The following is a 25,539-nucleotide window of genomic DNA, read 5'->3' as shown; positions in this document are numbered from 1 at the left end:
ACTTGTGGTCCACTTGGGTGGATAATGTGATTGCTGCAAATCAAGTGACTTATAAATAGATAACAGGTTATCAGAGTAGGAAGGGACCTTATAGGTCATCTAGTCCAACCCCTGCCCAGCAGACCCTACACCATTTCTGACAGATGGCAGTCCAATCTCTTCTTGAAAGCCTCCAGGGATGAAACTCCCACAACTTCCAAAGGCAGCTTCTGTTCCATTGGTTGATTGTTCTCACTGTCAGAAAGTTTCTCCTTATTTCCAGGTTAAATCTCTCCTTGATCAGCTTCCATCCATTATTCCTTGTCTGGCCTTCAGGTGCCTTGAAAAATAGCTTGACCCACCCCTCCTCTCTGTGGCAGCCCCTCAGATACTGGAACACTGCTATCATGCCTCCCCTGGTCCTTCTGTGGAAGATCCATCCAGGACCTCTCTCCCGCAGCACCGCAGGCTCGCCGATGTAGTAATCCCTGTTCTGGTGACACCCCATCTTGGATTCCACTACATTTCGGAGTTGTACTGGTCTGATGTACTAAGTAGGGAACCTTATTATATTAAGCCCATTGCAACTCATGCACATGTGTATTAAATTTTTCCAAATTTAACATGGGCAATAACTAGCAGAGAGCGATACTTTGATGCATCGGTTAATATATCAGGTGAACAGCAAGGTGGTTGTGAGTTCTAGACCTGTGTGAAGCACAAAGTTAGCTGGATGGCTTTGGCCCAGTCATGTTCTTTCAACCTCAGGAAGAAGGGACCAGCAAGTTGCATTTGAAAAGGTGGCCTAAAAACGGAAAAGACTTTTCCAAGCATTCACCAGGAGTCAAAACTGACTTGAAGGTACAATTTTCCAGATGTATAATTAGCGGGATGTTTGAGGCGAGTTGAACTCTTTTTGGAGTCATTTTAACATCTGGGGAGTGCCACTTATGGCAGCGTGATCTACTCTGGTAGACATTTCCGAGACTTTAGTGACCATCTTCTCAGCTTCTGTCTGACACTTTTATTGGAGATACCAAATAAATACTAGCAAAGGATTTCTCTGAGTGGTTGTTCTTCCTAAAGATTTCTAATCAACCAGCATCTTTTGTGTTCCAAGATAAGATTGAACGTCCACACTTTGCTCTCTGTTGCGTATGAGTATGTAACACCTGGATCCAGCAGTTTCAGTGGAAGAATGTCTTTCTGGTGATGCTCTTAGCAATTGACACTTGTCACAAACTTGCTCTTTGCTCTTTAATAACTGTAATTGCTGGATCTTGCAACTGACCATGGTTTCATTTGCTGTGTAGGGCTTTCCAATGTAGTATTTGTTGACTCTCGTTTTGAAGCATTTGTAGCCTGCTATATAGATTTGAAAAAGAAAAACTTCTGAGCAATTAACACAAAAGTATTTAAAAAACAGGATAGTCTTCGATTTGAAAGGCATAATACAAAAGAAAAAGACAGACAGATGAAAGAAGAAAATAAACAGGCCACTATTCTTAGCAAAATCATTTTGGGAACAAATAAGTGGAATGGTGATAGAAATAAACCTTCAAAGAATAAATTGTTCCAATATTTTCCCGGAATTCAAAACCTACAAGATAAAATAATAATATTGCTAGTTAAAGGATCAATATATACTTTGATTTGATAATAGCTTCAGGACTTGTGAAGGCTATATGCAGTGTAGCCTTTTAGATTCACTAAAAGCTTAGTAGCTTCACTCTTGTTTGAAGACAAGAAGAACTCAACCTGCAATTGAATTCTAATAGATTTTTGCATAAATTATTTCTGAGCAAACCTGGAGAGTGCGTGGGGAGGGAATATACACAACTCAAAAATAATAATAAAGGGAACACTTAAACAACACAGTGTAGCTCCAAGTTAATCACACTTCTGTGAAATCAAACTGTCCACTTAGGTGGCAACACTGATTCACAATCAATTTCACATGCTGTTGTGCAAATGGAATAGAAAACAGGTGGAAAGCATAGGCAGTTAGCAAGACATCCCCAATAAAGGAGTGGTTCTGCAGGTGGTTGCCACAGACCACTTCTCCGTTCCTAGGCTTTCTGGCTGATGGTCTGGTCACTTCTGAATGCTGGTGGTGCTTTCACTCTAGTGGTAGCATGAGATGAAGTCTACAACCCACACAAGTGGCTCAGCTGTAGTACAGCTCATCCAGGATGGCACATCAATGCAATCTGTGGCAAGAAGGTTTGCTGGAGGTGCTACCAGGAGATGTGGAGGAGGCCGTAGGAGGGCAGCAACCCAGCATCAGGATCGCTACCTCCGCCTTTGTGCAAGGAAGGACAGGAGGAGCACTGCCAGAGCCCTGCAAAATAACCTCCAGTATGCCACAAATATGCATGTGGCTGCTCAAACGGTCAGAAACAGACTCCATGAGGGTGGTATGAGGGCCCGACGTCCACAGGTGGGGATTGTGCTTACACCACGTAGGACATTTGGCATTTGCCAGAAAACAACAAGATTGGCAAATTCGCCACTGGTGCCCTGTGCTCTTCACAGATGAAAGCGGGTTCACACTGAGCACATGTGACAGATGTGACAGGGTCTGGAGACTCCGTGGAGAATGTTCTGCTGCCTGCAACATCCTCCAGCCTGACCGGTTTGGCAGTGGGTCAGTAATGGTGTGGGGTGGCATTTCTTTAGTGGGCCGCACAGCCCTCCATGTGCTCACCAGAGATAGCCTGACTGCCATTAGGTACCGAGATGAGATCCTCAGATCCCTTGTGAGACCATATGCTGGTGTGGTTGGCCCTGGGTTCCTCCTAATGCATGACAATGCTAGACCTCATGTGGCTGGAGTGTATCAGAAGTTCCTGCAAGACGAAGGCATTGATGCTATGGACTGGCCCGCCCGTTCCCCAGACCTGAATCCAATTGAGCACATCTGGGACATCATGTCTCGCTCCATCCACCAACGCCACATTGCACCACAGACTGTCCAGGAGTTGGAGGATGCTTTAGTCCAGGTGTGGGAGGAGATCCCTCAGGAGACCATCTGCCACCTCATCAGGAGCATGCCCAGGCATTGTAGGGAGGTCATACAGACTCGTGGAGGCCACACACACTACTGAGCCTCATTTTGACATGCTTTAAGGACATTACATCCAAGTTGGATCAGCCTGTAGTGTTTTTTTCCACTTTAATTTTGAGTGTAATTCCAAATCCAGACCTCCATGGGTTGCTAAATTTGATTTCCATTGATAATTTTTGTGTGCTTTTGTTGTCAGCACATTCACCTATGTCATGAACAAAGTATTTCATAAGAATATTTCATTCATTCAGATCTAGGATGTCTTATTTTTGTGTTCCCTTTATTTTTTTGAGCAGTGTATATGTTTTACTTTAAGAAATTCAAGCATTCAATCCCTCCAGAGCGAGGCAGATATCCACGCAAAGTTCCGGCATGTTAGTAACACATGGGGGGCCATCATCAGTTCTTTAGTAAAAGAGAATCGTGTTTAATCTTTGTTAGTTGGTTTTGTATTTTTTAAACAAAGCTGATTCTTGCTTGGTTACTTTTTATCTTGTTTATTGTATCATCTCTGAACAGATATCAAGTTAAATTGGTCTGTCGTGCAAATCAAGTGATTTCTCCCAGCTTTGGCATTTGACTATGCTTGCGTTCTTACTCCAAATATTGTGAACTAAATAATAAATATTTATGATGTTGTTTCCCAGATTTTTTCCAGGTGTGCCAAATACTTGGCAAGGAAAGCAGTTAACCATATCAAGCTTGGTTAGGCTTAATTGCAGATAAAGGATGATATTGGGCTGCCTTCTTTAAGTTTTTCCTCTCCATGGTTAACAGTTTAGGTATGAATAAAGAAGATTAAGAAAGCTAATTTGGTCTAAGAGGGCTTTTTGTTGTTGTTGTTACTTTAGGTTATTTCTCCCTTAGAATAGAATTCTTTATTGGTCAAGTGTGATTGGACACAGAAGGAATTTATCTCTGGTGCGTAAGCTCTCAGTATACATACAAGTAACAAGGGACAAATCATGACAACAATCATATTTTCCCCTTAGTTTTTCCTTTCCAGTTATGATTGCCTACACTGTGTTAGTCCCTGCTCAGATAGTTTTTCAAATAGCTTCAGTTTTTGGTTTTTTTGCCAATCAGATCCCTCATAAAGACAAAGAAACCATCTAGATTTTTGTTTTATACCTCATTGGGAATTTTGTTCTCAACTGGGCCATGGACACCATTCTTCACAGATGCAAACCAAGTTCAGAACTCTATCCTCTAAGCGTGCTACCCCAGATAAGCGATGAGCCTCTTAATCTCAAAGATGGATGGCCTGTCACTATTGTTAATTAGAAATGTTTCATTAATATCTTCCCATTTTCCAAACTGTTGGCAGTTCAAAGGAAGGACAGCCAATGTTCCTTTGTGTGGGAGTTTAAGCCTCTTAATTAACACAATTTGAACAGTTCTCTTCTTCTGAAGGCACAGTTTTTCCTGACTTGAACTATGATGAGACAATATGATCGGCTGTAATAATTTATATTATTACTATTATTTATCTTTTGTTATCTATTATCTATCCAACCAACCAACCTATGGTTTGCTTGACTTAGCACAGAGATCTCCGAACTTGGCAACTTTAAGACTTGTGGACTTCAACTCCCAGAATTCTCCAGCCAGCACCAAGTTTTGGGACCCCTGACTTAGCATGATGTAAGCACCTGGATACATGTAATCTGTAAATCATGGCTCCTGATTTAGTGGGTTGGGTGAACTCTGGTTTAAAAGGAGTATTGAGTGCCATATAGCACTTATACACCTACACCAAAAGGATGTTCTTGACTTATGACCGGTTGCTTAGCAACCATTTGAAGTTCTGACTGACCCAAAATGGGGACTTACAACCCAGATTTGAAGTTCTGATGGTCACAGGACCACATTTTACAATGGTCTTGCCAAAAACCGTCCCTTCCAGTTTCCACAAAATCACGTCCTTGGGAACCATTGGTTTGCTTAATGACGGTGGCATCCGCTATACAACCACCGCTTTCTCTTGGTGACTACTGAAAAAAAGGTTGCAAAATTGGTGACACGACTGATTGATTTTAATGACCCTTGTGGCGTATGACTATAATGGTCAGGCTCCATTCCAGTCACACAATGAGGACTATCTATATAAAGTAGGCTAGTTTAAGCATGGTTGGGATGTTACATTTTTCTCATATGAATCAGGCCCAGATTTCATTACAGTGGCTAACTTTATCTGAGTTCTTATTTGGAAAAACCGTTAGGGAGTAACGCTGCAACCTCTTTAACTAGAGCAGTGTATGCAAATATAGATGCAACATAGAGTGGTAGCGTGTATAATCAAAATTGCTTTAGAAGTTGGTGGTCTCTGCTGCGAACAATTGTAATGAAAAACAGAAACTGGAGGATTAAAGCTGTTTTCTTTAAGTTACACTGATTTTTTTTTCCAAAATGCATTCGCAGTGATTAACAGAATAAAAGTAAATCCTACCCTTTAGGAACATGTTCATTTCTAAACAATCCAGGTTTCTAAACAAATGAAATGGAAATGTAACAAATTACAGGATAGTGGCAGATAGTATGGCTGAGGAAAGCTTTGATTAAAATGTTCAGTTTGAAGTTGTTTTGTCCAGAATCCTAAATTGAGGGTTCAGGGGTTGTTGTTTTTTAGGGAAATCTATAGATTACTGTCCAAATCTCTAAACCGAATATTCAGATCAAAGTGAGAGACTCCAATAAAATGCATTATACAATTTTTGTCCATGTACAAGACTACTTTCTCCCAAACTAATTCAGAAAATTGAATTGCCCTAGTGGAGGAGTCTCCAATCTTGGCCACTTTAAGGCCTATGGATTTCAACTCCCAGAATTCCTCAGCCAGCCACCTCAACCAGGGAATTGAAGTCCACAAGTCTTAAAGTGGCCAAGGTTGGAGACCCCTGCATTCAGGCAGTGACCCAGCCTCGACTGATAATACAAATGAGATCTGAGCTAATTTGAAACTTCAAGGAATAGAAAGGTTCTTATTTCTGATTAGCCATATCACATAGCCTGATAGTGAGGACAAAGAGAAGAGCAAATTATGTATATAATTACTAAGATTGATGGAGAAAGGCTGTCAAACAACTAATAATAATAGTAATTAAAATACTTGGCTCATGTGGAGACACAGTCAGAGTCCAAAATGGAAATGGAGTGAAAATCAAGAAAGCTTTTATGTCCTTCCCCGCATTGCTTCTTGAGTTGTGGTGATAAAAAAATAGAATCCAGTCTTTGAAGTTCATCATGCATCTCTATTTGAATATTGAATTATGCTTTGGGAAAATACACATTTTCTGTCTCTCACACTCTTCATTTCTGTTTTATTTTTATATCTGACAAACTTGGGGAGGAAAGATCTTGTTTGTTTCTTTTTTGGTGTCTACTGCTCAGCACAAAACATGGAAGTTGACTCTGGTGTGATCTTGCTCAGAAAGGAAAGAACTAATCTTGTGGATTTATTTGGTGATCTTGTAGAATATTTGCTCCAGACCAGCATGGCCATTGGTGAAAGAATTTGTGTATAGGCAAGATCTTCTCTAATGTTTTAAATTTGTAGTGAGGACAATTAATCAACTGAACAGCTGGCTCCCCAGAATTGTGGATGCTCTATCACTGGAGGGTTGTTTTTTTTAAAAGATTAGATAATAATTTGTCCCGGATGGTATGAGGGCTTCTGTCTTGGTTGGGGGTTGGAGGGACCTCTAAGGTGCCTTCAGCCTTTATCCTGAGCATTCTTACCCTACTGTAATTTTATCTAAACTGCTGCCTTTCAGATGTATCACTGTTTAGTTCTCCCCATAATGTCTCAAAGGTGCTTTTTCAAGAGGCAAATGAACCTTCTTTGTTTTGTCCTTGAAGATGTTTTGCTTCTCATCCAAGAAGCTTCTTCAGAACTGAAGAAAATCAAAGGAAGTCCAGTTGCCTTTTGAAAAAGCACTTTTGGGGGAACCATGACCTGGATACCTGAGAATCTTCATATATATTCTTCCCATAATCTCACAGCTAAAGACTGTTGCTGAAGATTATGGAACATGGCTCTTAAAGGCTTCGGCTTCATCTTTTCTTAGAGATAGTGCTGTGGATTAGGTCCAGAAAGATAAGGAATACCAATAAGCAAAAGAATTTAAGAGACTTAGAGTAATAAACATGATTGGAACAAAATTAGCATGGCAAAGGTGAACATTGCCTCACCAATCCTTTAAAGAGGTTTCTTTACTTTGAAAGTGTCATGGATGGAAATCGCCCTATCAGTTTTGTTTACTTGGATTTTCAAAAAGTCTTTGACAAAGTTCCTTATCGTGATTTTATGAATTGCTAAGAGGTTAAGAAACAGAAAGCATGGTATCAAAATTAATGTTTTTTTTTAAAAAAACTAGGGTGGTGGGAGACTAAGAAGTGGAGTCCACCAAGGATCTGGGTTGGGATGAATGCTTTGAAACTTTTAACAGTCTTGATGTAAACAGACAATGAGCTGGCTGAATTTACAGACAATACAAAGTTATTCAAGATGGTAAATATCCAAAGTATTTCTAAAAGCCAATAAAGAAGAATATTTGTAGCTCAGGGCTGAAATTAGGACTCATTGGTATTTTCTGAGCTTGGCTGTTTTCTTGCAGAGATATCATTACCCAAACTAGGTAACATCATTAGCACTGACCATGTAACCTAGTTTGGATAAAGAAATGTCTGCAACAAAGCAACCAAGTTCAGAGAGTATCAATGAACCCTTGTTTCTGGAAGGCTCAGTAAAGATCTCTAATTTAGGACAATTGTCAATCAAATGATCAAGGTTGAACAGTCATCAACTAACTACAAAAATAGATATGGGGATCATAGTGGGTATGTCAGTGAAGATGTAACTTAATGATCAGCAGGTCTGGAAAAGGCAAAATCCATGCTAGGAAAGAGATTGGGAATCAAAACGACAAGGTTCTTGTACAAATCTTATTGCATGTTCCTACTGAAATTATATAAAACTAAAATTTTGGAATACCTTATCGTGTGTGTGTGTGTGTGTGTGTGTTTGTGTGTGTGTGTGTGCCAACAGGAGTCATAATAAATGAAAATAAAATCATGCCTACCAGGAAGAAAATGAACCGAGGGAGTTACTTCTGCCTGTTGTTAAAGCCTTAGGGCCCCTGGCTATCCAGTGAAATGATTAGAAAGAGGTTTAGAAATTAATTATTTGTATAGTACTTGTGGAATCCATGACCAGAAGCCACCGGGATGGCCACTAACTTGGCTGGCTTTAAAAGTGGGGGTGGATAAATTCATGGATGCCAGATTTATTAAGAGCCACTGGCCTTTGAAGACTTTTTTTTAAACAAACTTTATTGATTATACAACTAAAGCATCAAACAAACGCATACACAACACACAGAAAAAAAAGGAAAAAGGAAAATGATTAAAAACTAGCAATTCTATTTATAATATTGTCTCCAAGTAGAGGTAGCATATCTCCAACTACTCTACCATTTTTAGGGGAAAGAGGCCTGCATCATTCATCTTCTGCTTGTGAGTACCCTTGAGGTATCTGGTTGTCCACTGACAGGAATAAAAGGCTGCCTTGAAGTGGACTCTAGTCTGACAATATAATATAATCTGATCTTATATTTTTCAGGATATAGAACCCAGGCTAAAAACTCTTGCAACATACTGGCTGATTTCATACACTGTACTAAACCACAGTGGGAGCCTATTTTCTTTTGACTTAGTGTGGTAATCATTGAGATTGCTCATTAATGATTTATAGAGTAGTTTACGTGTACACCTAGTACTCATGAGTTGTGGAATTTTAAAGTCTTCAAGAGGTTTAGAATTTAATCTAAAGTTGGGAATGTTTTCATGCAAAGAGAGATCCTGAAGACTGAGCCATGATACATTCCTTCTTATAAATTGTTTCTGCAGTCAAAAGACATTTGCAAACATTTAATGAGCAAACTTCCCTCATTACTTCTTAATAGTTTCATTAGTCAGCTAATACATATTTATATTTTGGATGTTTTACTGTATAAACACAGACACTTGCTATTGTTTCCACGATTTTTTTTAAAAAAATGTTGAACTGGAATACAATTCCCTAATTATGCTAAAATTCTGCATAGCTTTCTTCTCAGTCCATTCCAAAATCTGATACATCATTCCATCATATAAACAAGTCAGAGGTTCAAATATTAATGGATAGGTTGTTCTTTCAGACAAAGAAATCCTGGGAATAAGCCACCATCCTAGCAATTTGGTGGGAAAACATAGTCTCAGCAGGAGATAACATGGTCCAGTTCTCTTAAGATGAATTGAATCTGCAGAACTCCTATCCTAACTGGGAATTCTAGCAGCTGTAATCTGTACAAAGTTGGAGAACACCCACTTGGGAAAGAGAAAGCTAAATTATAGGACTGAATACACAAACTGCACAAAGCCGTACATTATTAATTAAGTCCCGGTTGGCTGTGCTCAAATTTGTTTTTATGTTTATCTTCTAATGTGGAGTTTTATATCTGCTTTTTTTAATCTGTTGTTTTATTGTATGCTGCTTAGAATTGGGGTTTTTATGTGTGTGTGTGTGAGAGATTTGATGGCTATACAAATTTGATTAATAAGTAAAGGAACCAACCAGCCAACAAACGAATAAAAAAGTACTAAACCATTGACTGCCTCTCCCCAGTTACACCTACCAAGCCCACCAGAGTGGGAAAGCAGTGTGTGTTTTAGATCCCATCTATTAAGGAAATACAGCTGATGGGCCTTCTCTGCAGTGGCTTCCTTCCTTTGAAACATCATTCTCCAAGAAATAAGATTGGTTACTTTTCTGGGAAGCCTTGAAGATGTGGTTTTGCCAGGGAGCCTGGACCAGGTTAAATCAAAGTTGATCAAGTGTTCTGTTTGTTTTTGTTTGTCGTTGCCTTGGGGGGACGGATTTCCAAAGGTTTTTATATTGTTGGTTTTTAATGTGATCCTCAACCTAGAGTCAGCATATGTGAGTTGGGCAGTCATATAAATCTATAAATAATATATAAATAAATAAATGTATGATCACTTTAAACCCAGACCAAGGTATGGGTGGTTTGCAATCTGTGAACCTTATGTAGGAAACAGATTAAACTCAAGACAGAGAAGAGCTAGTTTTGCATAGTGGTGAAGGTGATGGCCAGGAAACCAGGAGATTGTGAGTTCTAGTCTTGCCTTAGGCACAAAAACTGGCTGGGTGACTTTGGACCAATCACCAGGAGACTGTAAGTTCTAGTCACACCCTCAGCATGAAAGTTTGGGGCCAGCCATTTAGCCCAATCCACCTCCTGGATTGTTGTTGTGGGGAAATAGAAGGAAAGAGCAATATGTATGTTCACTGTCTTGAGTTACTTAATGAAGTAATAAAAGGGATGAAAATCAAATAAGTAAATAAATGATAAACACACTATATCAGGTCAATCACAAGACAGTTTACTTTATTGATTAACTCTTGGGCCATATCAAAGTGCAGACTTCCAAACACAAATTACTGTTAAAAATCTGATAAAAACCATTTAAAATGGAATTGGAATAAAATACAATTTCAAATGAAATTGGGATAAAATATTATTTAAAATGAAATTGGAATAAAACATGATTTAAAATGAAATTGGAATGAAGGAATAAAAGGAAGGATAAAGATCAAATAAGTAAATAAATAATAAACACGCTATATCAGGATTAACAGCTGCTTTAGCAGAAAAATCTCTGCTTGGAAGCCTTTCCCTTCCATTCTTTGTTGTAAGGATAATGATGGCGGTAGAAACGTGGGTGCCAATCTGTGTTCCATGGAGAAATGTAGGATAAAAGTTCATCAGAGGGCCTGCTTTAAACAGCATGGGAAAGTTGTAGAATTTAAGCTTTCTAAATATATTCATTTCATGCAGAATTTTAAAGTCGCTATCCTTGTGGGATTCCAGAGGCTTGATAAGCAAAGCTACCATCCTGGCAAGCCCTTTTATTTTTCATGTCTGTGTCTTTTCCTGCCTTCCTTGCAATTCCTTCTGGTGCCCACTTGCTTAAAACCACTGCTCTCCATCTTTGTTGTTGTTAGTTGCAAAGTCATGTCCGATCCATTGTGACCCCATGGACAACGTTCCCCCAGGCCTTCCTGTCCTCTACCATCTTCTGGAGTCCATTTAAGCTCACGCCAACTGCTTCAGTGACTCCGTCCAGCCCCCTCCTTATCTGCCGTCCCCTCCTTCTTCTTTTGTCCTCAATTGTTCCCAGCATTAGGCTCTTCTCCAGTGAGTCCTTCCTTCTCATGAGGTGGCCAAAGTCTTTTGAGTTTCATCTTCAGGATCTGGACTTCTAAAGCAGGGGTCTCAACCTTGGCAACTTTAAGACTTGTGGACTTCAACTCCCAGAATTCCTCAGCCAGCTTTGACTTTGGGAATTGAAGTCCACAAGTCTTAAAGTTGCCAAGGTTGGAGACTCCTGTTCTAAAGAGCAGCCAGGGTTGATCTCCTCCAGGGCTGACCAGTTTGATCGCCTTGCAGTCCAAGGGACTCACAGGAGTCTTCTCCAGCACCAGAGTTCAAAGGCCTCCATTCTTTGGCGCTCAGCCTTCCTTATAGTCCAACTTTCAAAGCCTTTTCGATTAAGTGTTGCTGGGCTTGAGAATGCAAGCATCCTGTCTCCTTTTGCACAGGTGTAGCTGTGCACCACATGTGGGCCAATGCCTGTTTACCAGCCGTCTGACTCAGTCGGCGTTTTGTCAAGCCGAACCCAAGCCTTCTCCTGCTTTGACTGCATGCACAAGGCACGGAAGGACTCATTCGAAGCGCTCTCCGCACGCCTTTCATCTCCTTCTCCTATCTGTCTCTCCCTTTCCTACTCCAACTCCATTCCCCATGTCAGTTTACTTACTCATCTGGAGGGCTGGGCCGCTGGCTTCTTGAATCAGTTTGCGTCAGCCAGCAGGAGCCAGGAGGGGGCAAATTCTAAAGAGAAGGGAAGATCTCATGACATCTCTTGGAAGACCCCTCCCCCCCAAAAAGGCTGTTCTCAAAAGAGAGATTTTCCCTGCGGTCATGAAGACACCCCCCCCTTCTCCTTTCCACCATGTGTTTGCTTTCGTCAGAGCGCTTTACGAGGTGCTTAAGTTTCTCAACCTCTGGGCGACTGAAGCCAGCCAAGGCTGCTGTGAGAAATCCTAGCCCAGACTTTTTCCTGTTTGGTAGAGATTATGCGTGCATAAGTGCACCAACGTGCCTACCGTCTCTGTCCTATTGGTTTTTTTAAATTATTTTTCTTATATGTATCCATTTCATGTATTCGTAACTATGTTTATTCTTATACCTGTTATCTTGTAAGCGATTGACAAATCAAATAAATACATAAAAATAAAGACTGCAAACTGCGGAACCGGTGACCCAAAGGCTAGCCATGCAGATTGGCCGGGCCGGGGAAGGAAAGTTTGGTTTCTTTCCCCTTCTTCTTTGCTTTGAGGAGGGCAGGGATGAGAAGGAGAACCCCTCTTGTTCTCACACTGTGTCCAAAAACATGAGCCATAGCTCACCCTCTGCTTTGTAGGGGCCACTTGGCTTGCTTGAACACTGCTGAGAGAGGGAGCATGTGGGGGCTTGCAAAGATTCCCACCCACACACACCCAAAAAAGTAGAACAAGAATAAGGGTTTTCTTCTGTATTTCCAGCAGTGTTTCTGGATCAGTGGTCTGGCAATAGCCTAGTCAACTCCAGCAAAACAGCACTTGGGTTTAAAAAATTGTTTTCCCCGAATAAGTAATGCAACATCCAAAAAATTTGGGTGCCTACCTGCCAAGTGGTCTGTTCTCTCTCTCTCTCTCTCTCTCTCTCTCTCTCTCTCTCTCTCTCACACACACACACACACACACACACACACACACACACACACTATCATTTATCTATCTATCCTATATCATATTATATAATATATCATATCCTATATCATATTTATGTATCCTATATTATATTACATCATATCCTATATCTTATCTATCTACCTACCGTATCTATCTACCTACAGCCTATCTACCTATCTCTATCCTATATTATATCATCTATCTATCTATCTATCTATCTATCTATCTATCTATCTATCTATCTATCTAATCTATATTATATTATATTATATTATATTATATTATATTATATTATATCATATCATATCATATCATATCATATCTACCTATCCTGTATTATATCATATATCATATCTATCTATCCTATATTATATCATATCACATATATCACACATCCTATCTATCTATCTATCTATCTATCTATCTATCTATCTATCTATCTATCTATCTATCTATCTATCTATCTATCTATCTATCTATCTTCCCCTAATGTCTACATGATTTCCATAGTCTATTCAGGTAGCTTTCACCTTTCCTTTCTTTGTACTTTGCTTTCTCTTCAGTTTCCCTTTCTGTTCTAAATTTTGGATTTATTTTCCCTTTCTCATTCTTTGCATATCCACTTTTCTTTTAACTCACTTGCAGGGAGGGAAGAAAGTGCCAGCTCCTCCCCTATGGACTTGGAAGTAATGAATCACATAGTCTGTGGAATGGCTTTGCCCAATCTGGTGCTTTCCAAGTCTGTAGGGACTGTGAATTTCAGAATTCCAGTCTAGCATTAATCATCCAGATCAGCCACGATGATTTGCCTTAACACTGAATCAAAGGCTTCAGGTAAGCCAAAAAAAATTGATTGTTGACATTTTCACATAGGGATTAGTTTCTGACATTTTTGGACTTAAATCTTCCTTGCAAAGCAGAATGCTATAGGTGTTTTTAAATTAAGGTTGGAGCAACTCAGGTTTAGACTCCCATTCAGTTATGAAACTTTTTGAGTATCTTGGAACAATCAATTTATTTATCTTGCTTGAAGTGACCTCAGAGAGCTGTTGTGAAGGAGTGGCAACTGCAATCATGGAAGTTGCTTAAAATTCCACCTAGGCATAGAACAATTTTCTTTCTTTTTTTTTTTTTATAAAGTTTATTAGTTTTACTTTTTAAAAAACAACAACAACACAGCTACAAATTATATACAACAAAAAGACGAACAGGTCTTGGCATAGGCCAAGAGGGAAAGAGAGGAAAGCCTGAGAGAGGAAAGAGGGAAGGGAAGAGTAGGGGGGAGGAAAGTGGGGAAAACAAAAGTAGAGAAAACAATTAAAATAAAACCATATTTTTGTGACTGTCTGTAAGGTCTTTTCTTCTTCCAAACTATCGTCGGCAGTGCTTTTCTTTATCTCTGCCTCGGAGGCCTCGGCCTTAGTTTTCTTAGAGGTGATCTATCTTTGATTAAGCCAAATGTACAAAGGATTCCAATTGCTATAATAGGTTGAAGATTCTTTATTTTTAATGCTTGGGTTAGTTTGTCCATTTCGGCGCATTGTAAAATTTTCTGAATAACCATAAGTTCAGTGGGGATAGAAGGTAGTTTCCAGCACTGGGCAAATGCCAGTCTGGCAGCGGTTAAGATATGGATTGTAATATACTTGATTTTTGGATATTTGTTTATCAAAATTCCTAGAAGAAAGGACTCTGGTTTGTACTCAATTTATTCCATGGTTATTTCCTCTAGCCAGTGCCTAATTTTTGCCAGTACTTCTGGGTTTCCTTGCATGACCACCACATGTGGGAAGAAGGTACCTTCTATATATTGACATTTCCAACACTTGGGGCTCGTGTTGGGGTGCATCTTCGCCAATCTCGAAGGGGGCAGGTGCCATCTATAAAACATTTTATATAAGTTTTCTTTATAAGCATGATTTCGTGATCTTAATGTTCCTGTTCCAGATCTTTTCCCATTCTGCTAGGGTAATGCTCCTACCCACATTTTTGCTCCAAGCAATCATATTTCCCTTGACAATTTCTTGTTCTAGTTCTGTTTCTAATAAATATTTGTAAAATTTAGATATATTTTTTTTACTTGGTCCTAGTAGAATTTTGTCTAGAGGGCATAGAACAATTTTCTTCAACCTATTCCTTCACTTTTCTACTCTCGGCTGAGATTCTCTCCATGATTGGAATAAATGCATGTACAGATGTGTAAGCAAATATTCTGGTGTTAAATGTGAATGAGCTTTCCTGGCAGTGCCTACTTATATTGTGGTCATAGTCACAGTCTCCTGGCTTCTAGACAGGGAAGAACCGAAGGTGGTGACAACTAAATTCTTTCTCTGGGAGGATAACTTCTGCCTGTCCATGCCAAAGAAAGCCTGCGAACCATGTCATCTTATCCTAAGTATAAGAAACTCTACTGCTCCCCATGTGGTTCCCATGTATTTGGCAAAAGGCAGCAGTGGACTTTGCTCAAGGTCAGTCACTTAAATAAAGGAGCAAAGAGAGATGGGAAGACCTTGGCTTCCAGTCAAAACCAGTGCTAGGAATTTCTTCTTAGGATGGGTGAATGAATGACTTGAGAATTTTGCAGCAAGAGAAGCAAGGACTTCATTTAGAAGTGGGTAGGTCCAATGTAGACTTCTGTCCCTTCTATCATTAGTCAATAAAGGGCTTGGACACTGAGAACTTCAGGAATTTTGAGAGCAGGTTGTATGCGCTTCTCATAAAATCAATGCAATGGGAAGAGCTTTCCTATTCCCTGGAAGGTTGTTGCGGAATGTGTGACTGGTCACACTCATTAACCACAAACTGGGTGAGGTTCTTCCTTGTCATTCTCTCTAACCTTAACTATCGTCTCCTCCCTTTCTTTCAATCCTTTATAGAACTGGTGGATATTTAACTTGTAAGATGATCCAAGAAGCTATGTGGTCCCTGGAGCTATAAATAAAATGATGCTGAGGGCTGGCACTTTGTTTTGAATCTAAAATCAAACAAATGGCATTAAAATTTACTATATGTGAACCATCTCTATTAGCATGGGAGAGAAATTCTGATGTAAAACATTTGACTGGGTCAAACTATATGAATATCTGCACCTAATTTGTTAGTAATTTTGTCTGTGGCTTAGTATCTTGCTTAAAATGGCTCATTGAACTGAAATATGAATTGGAAGGGGAAGATAAGAAAGCTTATTTTTCTTATCTTCTGGGTAAATATAATGTGCAAGTTTGTTTGCTCTATTTTCCTCTAGTTTCCTTGTAAAATCCTTCTACTCTTCTGTTAATAATGTAGATATATATTGTATGTTGATAGCATATATATAAGCTATATGTAGGTACTGTTAATGTAGGGATATACATATGTACATTTATAGCATATATGTGTGTGTTGTGTATATGTACACTTTGGAGAGCAGGCAATAGAATTTTACTTTTAATGTGTGCCAGAGTCCCACAGCAAAAAAATGACAATAAATAAGAATATGCAAAGGTATATGTTTCAGCATTGGGAATATGACAATATTCTGACAGTATTCTAATTTAAGATTTGGGAACAAATATGCTAATATCAGTTTTGTCCTGCTGCCTTCTTAATAACTAATTAAGAACCTGGTCTTTCTTTGTATCTCCTTTGGACATGTGAAACTTGGCCTCTTCCATTTTTCTGTAACCACCAAGTGGTTATAGACGCCAGATGAGCTGGTGTTCTGGCAGAGATAAACCCATTGGGTGGTTTCTGGCTACCACAGTGCAAGTTGGAGAGCTGTCGTTCCCAAGCTGCTGATGACCTTCCTGTTAGTCTAACCATCTGGGAGGCCCCCATTCCAGCAGTGGTTTCTCCACTTCCCCAGGGAAACAATTCAGCCATATTTTTTTTAAAGGAATCATGGAAGTTAAACCACTTGTGGGATTTTGCTGAGGAACAGTATTCACCCTGTGGGTCGAAAACCTTCTCTTCTAAAGAGGCTGTTGGGTGTCTAATCTATCCTATTTCTTTCTTGAGTGTTATTTACATTTATCCTTCTCCTTTCATTCTGCCCTTGGAATCTGTTAGCCAGTTTAGCTGATCATTCCTTCTTCCTTTTCAGCTTATTCTTTGGAGAAGGATTATAGCTATTTGGCAAAGTTTAGAGAGAGGATTAGAGTAAGTTATCTTATGGGAAGCCGGATGGAGGTGGAGAAGGGAGACAGTGGAAGTTTGAAGTTTATACCAAGAATTACTTGATATGTAAGTACCAGGGATTTCAAGAAAATCCACCCACCTTTAGAACAGCTTGGAAGTGTTGTTCTTAGTCATGTCCGACCCATCGCAACCCCATGGACAATGTTCCTCCAGGCCTTCCTGTCGTCTACCATCCCCGGAGTCCATTTAAGCTCACGATGACTGCTTCTGTGACTCCGTCCAGCCACCTCATTCTCTGCCGTCCCCTTCTTCTTTTGCCTTCAACTGTTCCCAGCATAGTGTAGTGTAGTGACAGCTTTAAGTAAATTTGGCAAATGCCATTGACTGTGTTAGTGGTAAGAAGAGTCACAGATATTTAGCATTGATCCTCTTTCCCATAGTTATGTTTGCACGTGATGCTAAGGGTTATCACCCAGGGTTTACCCCGGCTTACTGAATCAAGCCAAAAGCCTGCTCTACGCTGACAAATAAACCATCATGTGATTATTATTTTTTTTCAGTTTTGACTTTGGAGATATAAAGCTGGCCAATGTGGTTTCCAACCATGGTTTATGCTTCGCAAGTGAAGCAGGCTATGTTGCCTTTCACATACTGTACCAAATCACAAATCGTTTAAGGGAAGGGAAGGCTGAATCATTTGCCAACTGGAAAAATGTTAGAAGGGCACCTTTATGTTAGAAGAGACTAGCAGAGATGTACTGTATTTTTTATGCAAACTGCTGTGCACCTTAATAGATTAATCTGGAGCTCCTAAAGATGTTTACTTGAACATAATTTAACTAATCTTCAGAGATAATGCTATTCTTTTTTTAAAAAAAAATTCCTGTGTATAGAGAATACGCATTTCAAAACGGAAGGAATGTTATTGCCTAGTTTTTCCCCCCCTATTGTTCTCGTTACATGGTCATGGTTATAGAGATGTGTTTGATCGTGAGTGATACTAACCTTCTGTATTTTTTCACAATGTTGTATCATATTGATAATAGTGTTAGGGTAATTGGCTTAATTTTTTTTTCAATAGACACCCAGATGAAAGATGCTAACAAGAACATAGAGACTTGATAATACTTCTATTGAGTTAATGGGCCATCGACACTACTCTTCAAATCAGATTAGCTGAAATTAGATCCCTGAAGATCAGTGGTGCGATTAATTTTTTTTTTACTACCAGTTCTGTGGGCGTGGCTTGGTGGGCATGGCAGGGGAAGGATACTGTAAAATCTCCATTCCCTCCCCACTCCAGGGGGAAGGTTACTGCAAAATCCCCACTGCCTCTCCACCCCACTAACCTGCTTTCCAGCTCCGTTCTCCTGTGCAGGGCAACAAAAGAAGACCCAGCCAACCAACTGGGACTCTGGAGTCAGAGAATAGATGAGGGCGGGGCCAGTCAGAGGTGATATTTGCTGGTTTTCTGAACTACTCAAAATTTCCACTACTGGTGGTTCTCCAGAACTGGTCAGAACCTGCTGAATACCACCTCTGAGGTAGATATATTCAACTTGATTTCAAACAGCATGGAATTTGAAAGTGAAACACTGCCCAGATTCATCAGTTGATTTGCTGTTGCTAAACAATAACCTGTTTTTGTAGCTTTGGAGCAAAAACATGAATTCAGTCCCAAAGTTCTGCTGCAGCCCAGGTGAAAAATGAGCTGCCCTTCGCTGATTTCCATAATGATGGGTTTCTAAATGCATGTAATATTCATATTTTTAGAACGACATCATGGATGCAATAGGAACACCAAATGAGCAAGGACATTCATGGAAATTTACACACATGAAATAGTAGTACAAACTGTCACTTATTAAATCTTACATTAAGTGTCATTTTTACACCAGGATGGCATGCTATTGTGGGTTTGCATAGCATGCCATCCTGGTGTACAAACCCAGACACTTGTGAATTGTTTATCACACCTTGCTGAAAGAAGCAATAGCTTAAACAATCCAATGTGCCACAATGAAGCTACTTGTGAATAGCTTTAGATATCCCTTCTCTTTTTCAACTTAACCACAGGATTGTTTTGAACACTGAATGAAGACAGTAAAATACAGCTTCATACAGAAAATAACACTTGGTCGAAACAATGGGGGTGATGTATTGGAGTAACCCAAAGCTGAGTAAATGAGTTAGATGGGCCCAGCTGGGCACAATTAACTCTGTTTGCAATTGAAAAAGATTGCAATGTTGCCTGGATATACTGTATACTCCATCACAAGAGGTTTCCAAGAAAAGGTTGGACAACCATTTGTCTGGGAAGGAATAATGATTCCTGTCTTGGTTAGGGGGTTGGATTAGAATGGGGGTTGCCAACCTTTTGGGCCTCAGGGACCACCAAACTCATAATTTTAAATCCCGTGGACCATTAATATGAATTTTGACTGACAGTGGCTTGCTGATGTTGGCGGGAGAGAGAGAGAGAGAGAGAGAGAGAGAGAGAGAGAGAGAGAGATCTGATCTAACCTCAAAGGTCTGGTGGTGATAGTCTCTCTCTCTCTCTCTCTCTCTCTCTCTCACACACACACACACACACACACACACACACACACACACCCTAACCCTCACACCTCCCCACCTCCTCCAAGGCAGCCACATTCCCAACCTGTTTTTGAGCTCCGTTCTCAGGGAGAGAGACAGTACTCTGCCGTGGGCCAGGTGGGCGGCACAGCCTTGTGTTCCTGCACAGCCTGGATTAATTGCTTTGGGAGGTGCTCTGGGGATGACATTTCTCTGCAGACCACCAACATTTTCTCATGGACCACCAGTGGGCCATGGCCCACCGGTTGGCAACCACTGGATTAGAAGACTTCAAGACCCCTTCCAACCATAGGATTATGATTCTATGAATGCTGTACATGGTTACAGAAAAAGTTGCCTGTTGTGCGTATTTAAATGGCTGCTTAGGCCACACAGAAGTGGATCCCCAGTGGCACAGTGGTTAGAGTACAGTTCTGCAGGCTACTTCTGCCGGCTGCCTGCAATTTGGCAGTACAAATCTCACCAGGCTCAAGGTTGAGTCAACCTTCTGAGGTTGGTAAGATGAGGACCCAGATTGTTGGGGGCAATATGCTGACTCTGTAAACCACTTAGAGAGGGCTGTAAAGCACATAATGGGTATATAAGTCTATTGCTATTAAAATAGTAGGGAAAGGTAGCAAGCTTCAACTGGGGACAATCGGATGGCAGAAAGACAAAATCCTTGACAGTTCTGTGGGGTGTGTGCATAAATGCACCCATTTCTTTTTTTTTAATGAACATCTGGATGCTCCTCCACCTCCCTTACTCCCACCTCCCTCCTCTGTGTGAATGCTGAGAAAGCCTTAATTGAAACAGGCCCATGTTGGCTCTTGTTTCCTGCGTGGGAGTGAGAGTCAGGCCTTTGTGAAAACAGTTCAAAAGTGCAGACAAATTTCAGTGAATCCTGCCTCAATAAATGGGATGAGGGGCTCAGCTAGGTTCATTTGCTCAAATGTTTTCTCTCCCTCCATACCATCTTCACCCCTAGCCACAGGTCTTAATGGATAATATTGTTCACCTGGACAATATTTTTCCAAGATGAGGCAATATGCTTCTGATTGGAGGCTTTCACTGTGGTAAATCCCCACAGAAGATCTCTCTCTCTCTCTCTCTCTCTCTCCCTCTCTCTCCCTCCCCCCTCTCTAATTTTGAATCAGTCCATGTCCCTCATGGAGGGATATAGAAGATGAGGGACCTTCAAGGTTGGGAGTATTCAACTTTAGCAACTCTAAGAATTGTGGATTTCAACTCCTAGTCGAAGCTTCGTCACTGGAGGCTTTCAAGAAGAGACTGGACTGCCATCTGTCAGAAATGGTGTAGGGTCTCTTGCTTGGGTGGTGGGTTGGACTAGATGACCTACAAGGTCCCTCCCAACCCTGTTAATCTGTAATCCTAGAATTCCACTGCCAGCATGCCAGTCTTCAGGATCAAATGGAAGGCCTGCTCTTAGAGATCCAAGCATTGTTTGCAGTTGTTAGCTAGTCTCATGTGCAGTTGATCTAGGCTAACTTCACTTCTCTCTAGGACAGTGTTTCCCAACCTTACCTATTTTCAAATGCGTGGACTTCAACCACCCATATAATATTAATAATTCATGAGTTACGAACCACAGTCAGTGGTGTATTAACCATGAAGCATATTAAGCACCTAGTTAGGGCACCAGGCTCAAAGGGGGCACCACAAAAAAACTTTTATGTAGCCTAAACTTGACTTCGTTTGTACAGTATATACAGAGGAGGGGGTCACCAAGATTTATGCTAAGGGCACCAGTGAGCCTTAATCCATCACTGACCACAGTCCCTGGAAAATGGAAAACCCAAAGCAAGCAAACCATTTTGTGGCTTAACTTGTTATGTGAATCTAGCCATAGACTTCTTTGCTTCAATCCTCCATGCTATGTTGTATCAGATTTCTTTCTCTGTTGGCTTATGAGTTAGTAGATATGGCTACAGGGAGTGAAGTGTGGCAAGAGTGACATTTTGCTTTTCTTGAAGTCAATAGTGAGCTTGACCCTTGACCTTAGTGGTTATCCATCAGATCTTCAGACAGGAAGGGAAGCAGAAGAGGTGGCCAGGTCAGTCAACTGCTATTGGGACCAACCTCAACTGGACATCAATTTTGGACTTGCTACTGTGTAAGGTACTATAGAGGAACAAGAGCACAATAGATTTGTCATGAGGAACAACTGGAACTGGGATTTGCATTTTATATAAAACAAGATAGAGAGGAATGTCTCCACTTATTATTGTCACATGAGCCTTAAATGTTGCTTAAATTGCCATGAGTTGGGTTCCAATGCTGTTGTGAAGCAGCAATGATGAAAATATGGTTCTCCTACACAATTGAGCAGCAACTCAGCAATGAAAGTCAAAATAGAACAGATATGAGAAAAGCTCAAACATAAACAATGTTGGAAATTATTGTTGAGAGAGTATTGAACTTGCCAAACCACAACATGGGGAATATCAGGGTCCCTGCCTCATTTTAAAGTTGACTGTGTTGCTGTTGGACTTTTAAAGTTACAATTTGCTTGTAATTTGTTTGCATATGCAAATTCAACAGGGCTGTTTCATTACTGCTATTCTAGATATTTATTCTACAAACACCTATTTCACTATGGAATTTTTACACACGAGGGTATGAAGTTGATAAAAAAAGGGGAAGAAAGTTTTGTTTGAGAAACAAAAACTTTGAGAGCTCTTTCTGTTTTAATATGTCTTCAGAACATAGGTCATAAGTTCATAACAGATATATTGAATGTGCTCATACCTTGTACTAAACTGTAAGGTATATTTGGCTTGGATTTAATATATTGTGTGATTCTAATCATCATGGCTTTGAAAGCACAGTCTGATTTGCTTACTAACAGGTGAATAAACTATAATTTTAGGACACTAATTGACATATACATTTATGTCCTAGTATATTGCGCATTGTGTGAATCCAACCATTTTTATTTCATCCAAAACACAATTAAACAAATCATGATTTCATGTAATGAGATAACTATTTGATTATTATGTTAATTATTTAAGGTGGCATTTGATGTCTGTTATATAATATCAGGCTGTACTAAATGTATGCAAAACTCTGGTAATTCTGTTAAATGTGGCCTGGAAATAGTTAGCTGTGTTTCTTCAATTAAGCAAGCCTTGGTTTTCTGCTTTGAAGTCAAAATTGGTGGGGTTATTTGTGCTAGTTCTCCCTATTGCAAAATAACATTATACTGCTAGCTCTGTTTTGTTGATCATGAGAGAAATTTGAACTGTTTGGACAATAATCTGGGTTGGAGTAGTATCTGTTCAGGGAGACCTGGTGCTGGAATCTTGCTAAAGAGGGAGCAATTCATGTGTTACCAAACTTGGATCAGGACTGGATGCTGCAAACTCTTGTCATCCTGAACAAAACAAGTATCAATTTTAAATGAACATTACTTCCATTTTATCTGTCTGTCTGTCTGTCCATCTGATCTATCTGTCTTGTCTATCTGATCTATCTGATCTGCCTGCCTGCCTGCCTGCCGGCCTGATCTATCTATCTATCTATCTATCTATCTATCTATCTATCTATCTATCTATCTATCTATCTATCTATCATCTATCTATCCATCCATCCATCCATCCATCCCAGTTTGGTCTAGTGAGAGCCAATTTGGTTTCGTGGTTGAAGGTAACAGGTTAGAAACCAGGAGAATGTGACTTCTAGTCTGCTTTTAGGCATGGATACCAGCTGTGTGACTTTGGGCCTGAATTAGGCATGAAAGCCAGTTGGCTGAGTTTGAGGACCACTCATTCTCTCTCATCAACCTCATAGAATTATTGTTGTGGGGAAAATAAGAGGAGAAAAGGCATATTGCATATGTTTGTAACCTTGAGTTATTTACAAAAACAATAAAGATGGCCAAGTTGTCTGTCTGTCTATCTATCTACTTACCTATTTACGTAACTTCCTATCCACAGAACTTTAAAGCAAGACACCAATCCTGCCTCTTTAAGGCTGCAATGATCCCATTGAAATAGAGTTTATTTCTGAGTAAGCATATTTAAAGTTTATAAAGTATTGTATACCATTACATGTTGACTTGAAGAATAGATTATGCAACTGAATCCAAGACATGTTTACTTGGAAGTAATTATAATTAAACATAGGATTGAACATCACTTACCCTTACTTTGTTTGCAAATTCTCATCTTAATTGATTGCTCGGTGTTCAGAAAGGCAGATCTCATTTTAGAAATAAAATCTGGGAATAATATTTGGCAAGAATGGCTTCATTTCTTTTAATAGATGCTGGCTGGGCAAAGGAAATGTAAAAAATGCTTCCTAGCACTTGAGCTGAAATAAGCTTGAAGAAAACGTTTGAGGAGAGCCTAATTAAAACCCTGGAACTAAAGAGAAACTCTTAGCAGCAGCAACTTGAAACAAAATGTTTATAAATGTTAGTAAAATATTTAAGAAATTTATTTTAGGAAAATATATAGCCTTTTTTTTATGTGAGACCCGTCACACTGAACCAGAAACTTTAAAATAGATATCAAGGAAAGAGATAGGAATAATTAGGAAGACTGAAATTTTATATTGAATTTACAGTTTAGATATCCAATGTCCTTTGTAGTATAATAACATATGTGTTTATCCCTGGTCCAAACAATGCGCTAAGCCAAAATGTGGTTTGGATGGTTTAGATTTATGTAAACCCAGTCAATTGTGGTTTATTCACAAATCCCCAGTTAAGCCATAACTTAGCATCGAGTTTAAACCCAGCCAGTCAGGAAGTTACACCATAACTGTGTGCACCAAGCAAATTTTGCAGTATGGAACAAATTAGATATCACGGCTTAGCGTAATGCATGAAGCAGGCCATTGTGTGCAAAGCCAGCCATTGGTAGTTTGTAAACTATGGCTTATGGTTTAGTACAGGGGTCCCCAAACTTGGCAACTTTAAGACTTGTGGACTTGAACTCCCAGAATTCTCCAGCCAGAATGGAGCCTCACGGGCTCCATTTTCACAGTCAGAGGGCTGCAGGAACCTGTGGCAGCTGAAAATGGAGCTCGACGGGAGCCCGTTTTTGCTGGCAGAGCCCCGGGGCCAACACAGCACCCCAAACATGAGTGACATCAAGCTGGCCATGCTCACCCCGGCCCCTCGAGGTCAAACAGAACCCTGATGCGGCCCTCAATGAAATTGTGTTTGACACCTCCTGGTTGAGGGGAATGTGAAACGCCTTGCCCTGCAGGCTTGCTCCTGGTGTGTTTCTCAAGGTCTGCTCTGCACATGTGCTTCTTTTTGTATTTGAAGTTGGCCAATGGAAAAACTAGTGTCAGGACCAGGCTTCTCCCACCTCTCAAAGCTGTGCCTGAATCACTCTCCCACAGCCAGAGAGCAACCCAGCTGCCCTCTGACCAGGCTGCAAAGGTGATTGAGTTGTTGGTGGGTGGTCTTTTCTTTTTCTTTTTACCCACCAAGCATGCTAAGCCCATCATTAAAACACAACAAGCTGCTTAGAAGTAGGGGGAGAATGTGCAGGACACTTTCCCTTGGTGTTATCTCTGAGCAGAAGATGGATGGCAGAGTTGGCTCAGCGGTGTGTTTATTTCTCCAGAGCTTTGCTAATAAAATCCTCTAAATATCCCAATGACATTTTTAAACAGTGTGTGGAATCTGTTGCTCGTTTTCCAATCGCTTGGCTTATAGTTTCCCATTGCATTTGCTCCTAAATATCCCACCAAAAACGGCCCTTGTGAGTCCTGAAGAAAGATAACAAGCAAAACCGTGTATCTTAGTAGACTGTCAAACAAAATAGCATAAACATTGATAGAGAAAAAAAAAATCTTTCTATTTACGTGACACTCTCAGTCCCCATCCTACCCCTTTACTTTAAATGAGGATTTCACTGCCATAAAAATATGTAGGCATACACACTAGTTGGGTGAACTTATTGTGATA

At 40.1% G+C, this 25,539-nt stretch overlaps 1 protein-coding gene across 3 annotated transcripts in view; it reads left to right on the top strand.

Annotated features, from left to right (window-relative positions):
* The window catches only part of ETS1 (ETS proto-oncogene 1, transcription factor), a 125,127-nt gene that overhangs the window by 68,808 nt on the left and 30,780 nt on the right, over nt 1-25,539 (top strand). The window lies entirely within an intron of this gene.

Source organism: Pseudonaja textilis, chromosome 9 (assembly GCF_049901715.1).
Source record: "Pseudonaja textilis isolate UNSWEBS1 chromosome 9, rPseTex1.2, whole genome shotgun sequence".
Classification (NCBI taxonomy): domain Eukaryota; kingdom Metazoa; phylum Chordata; class Lepidosauria; order Squamata; family Elapidae; genus Pseudonaja; species Pseudonaja textilis.
Note: the sequence above shows the minus strand (reverse complement) of the source record. Positions and strands in the feature narration are given on the sequence as shown.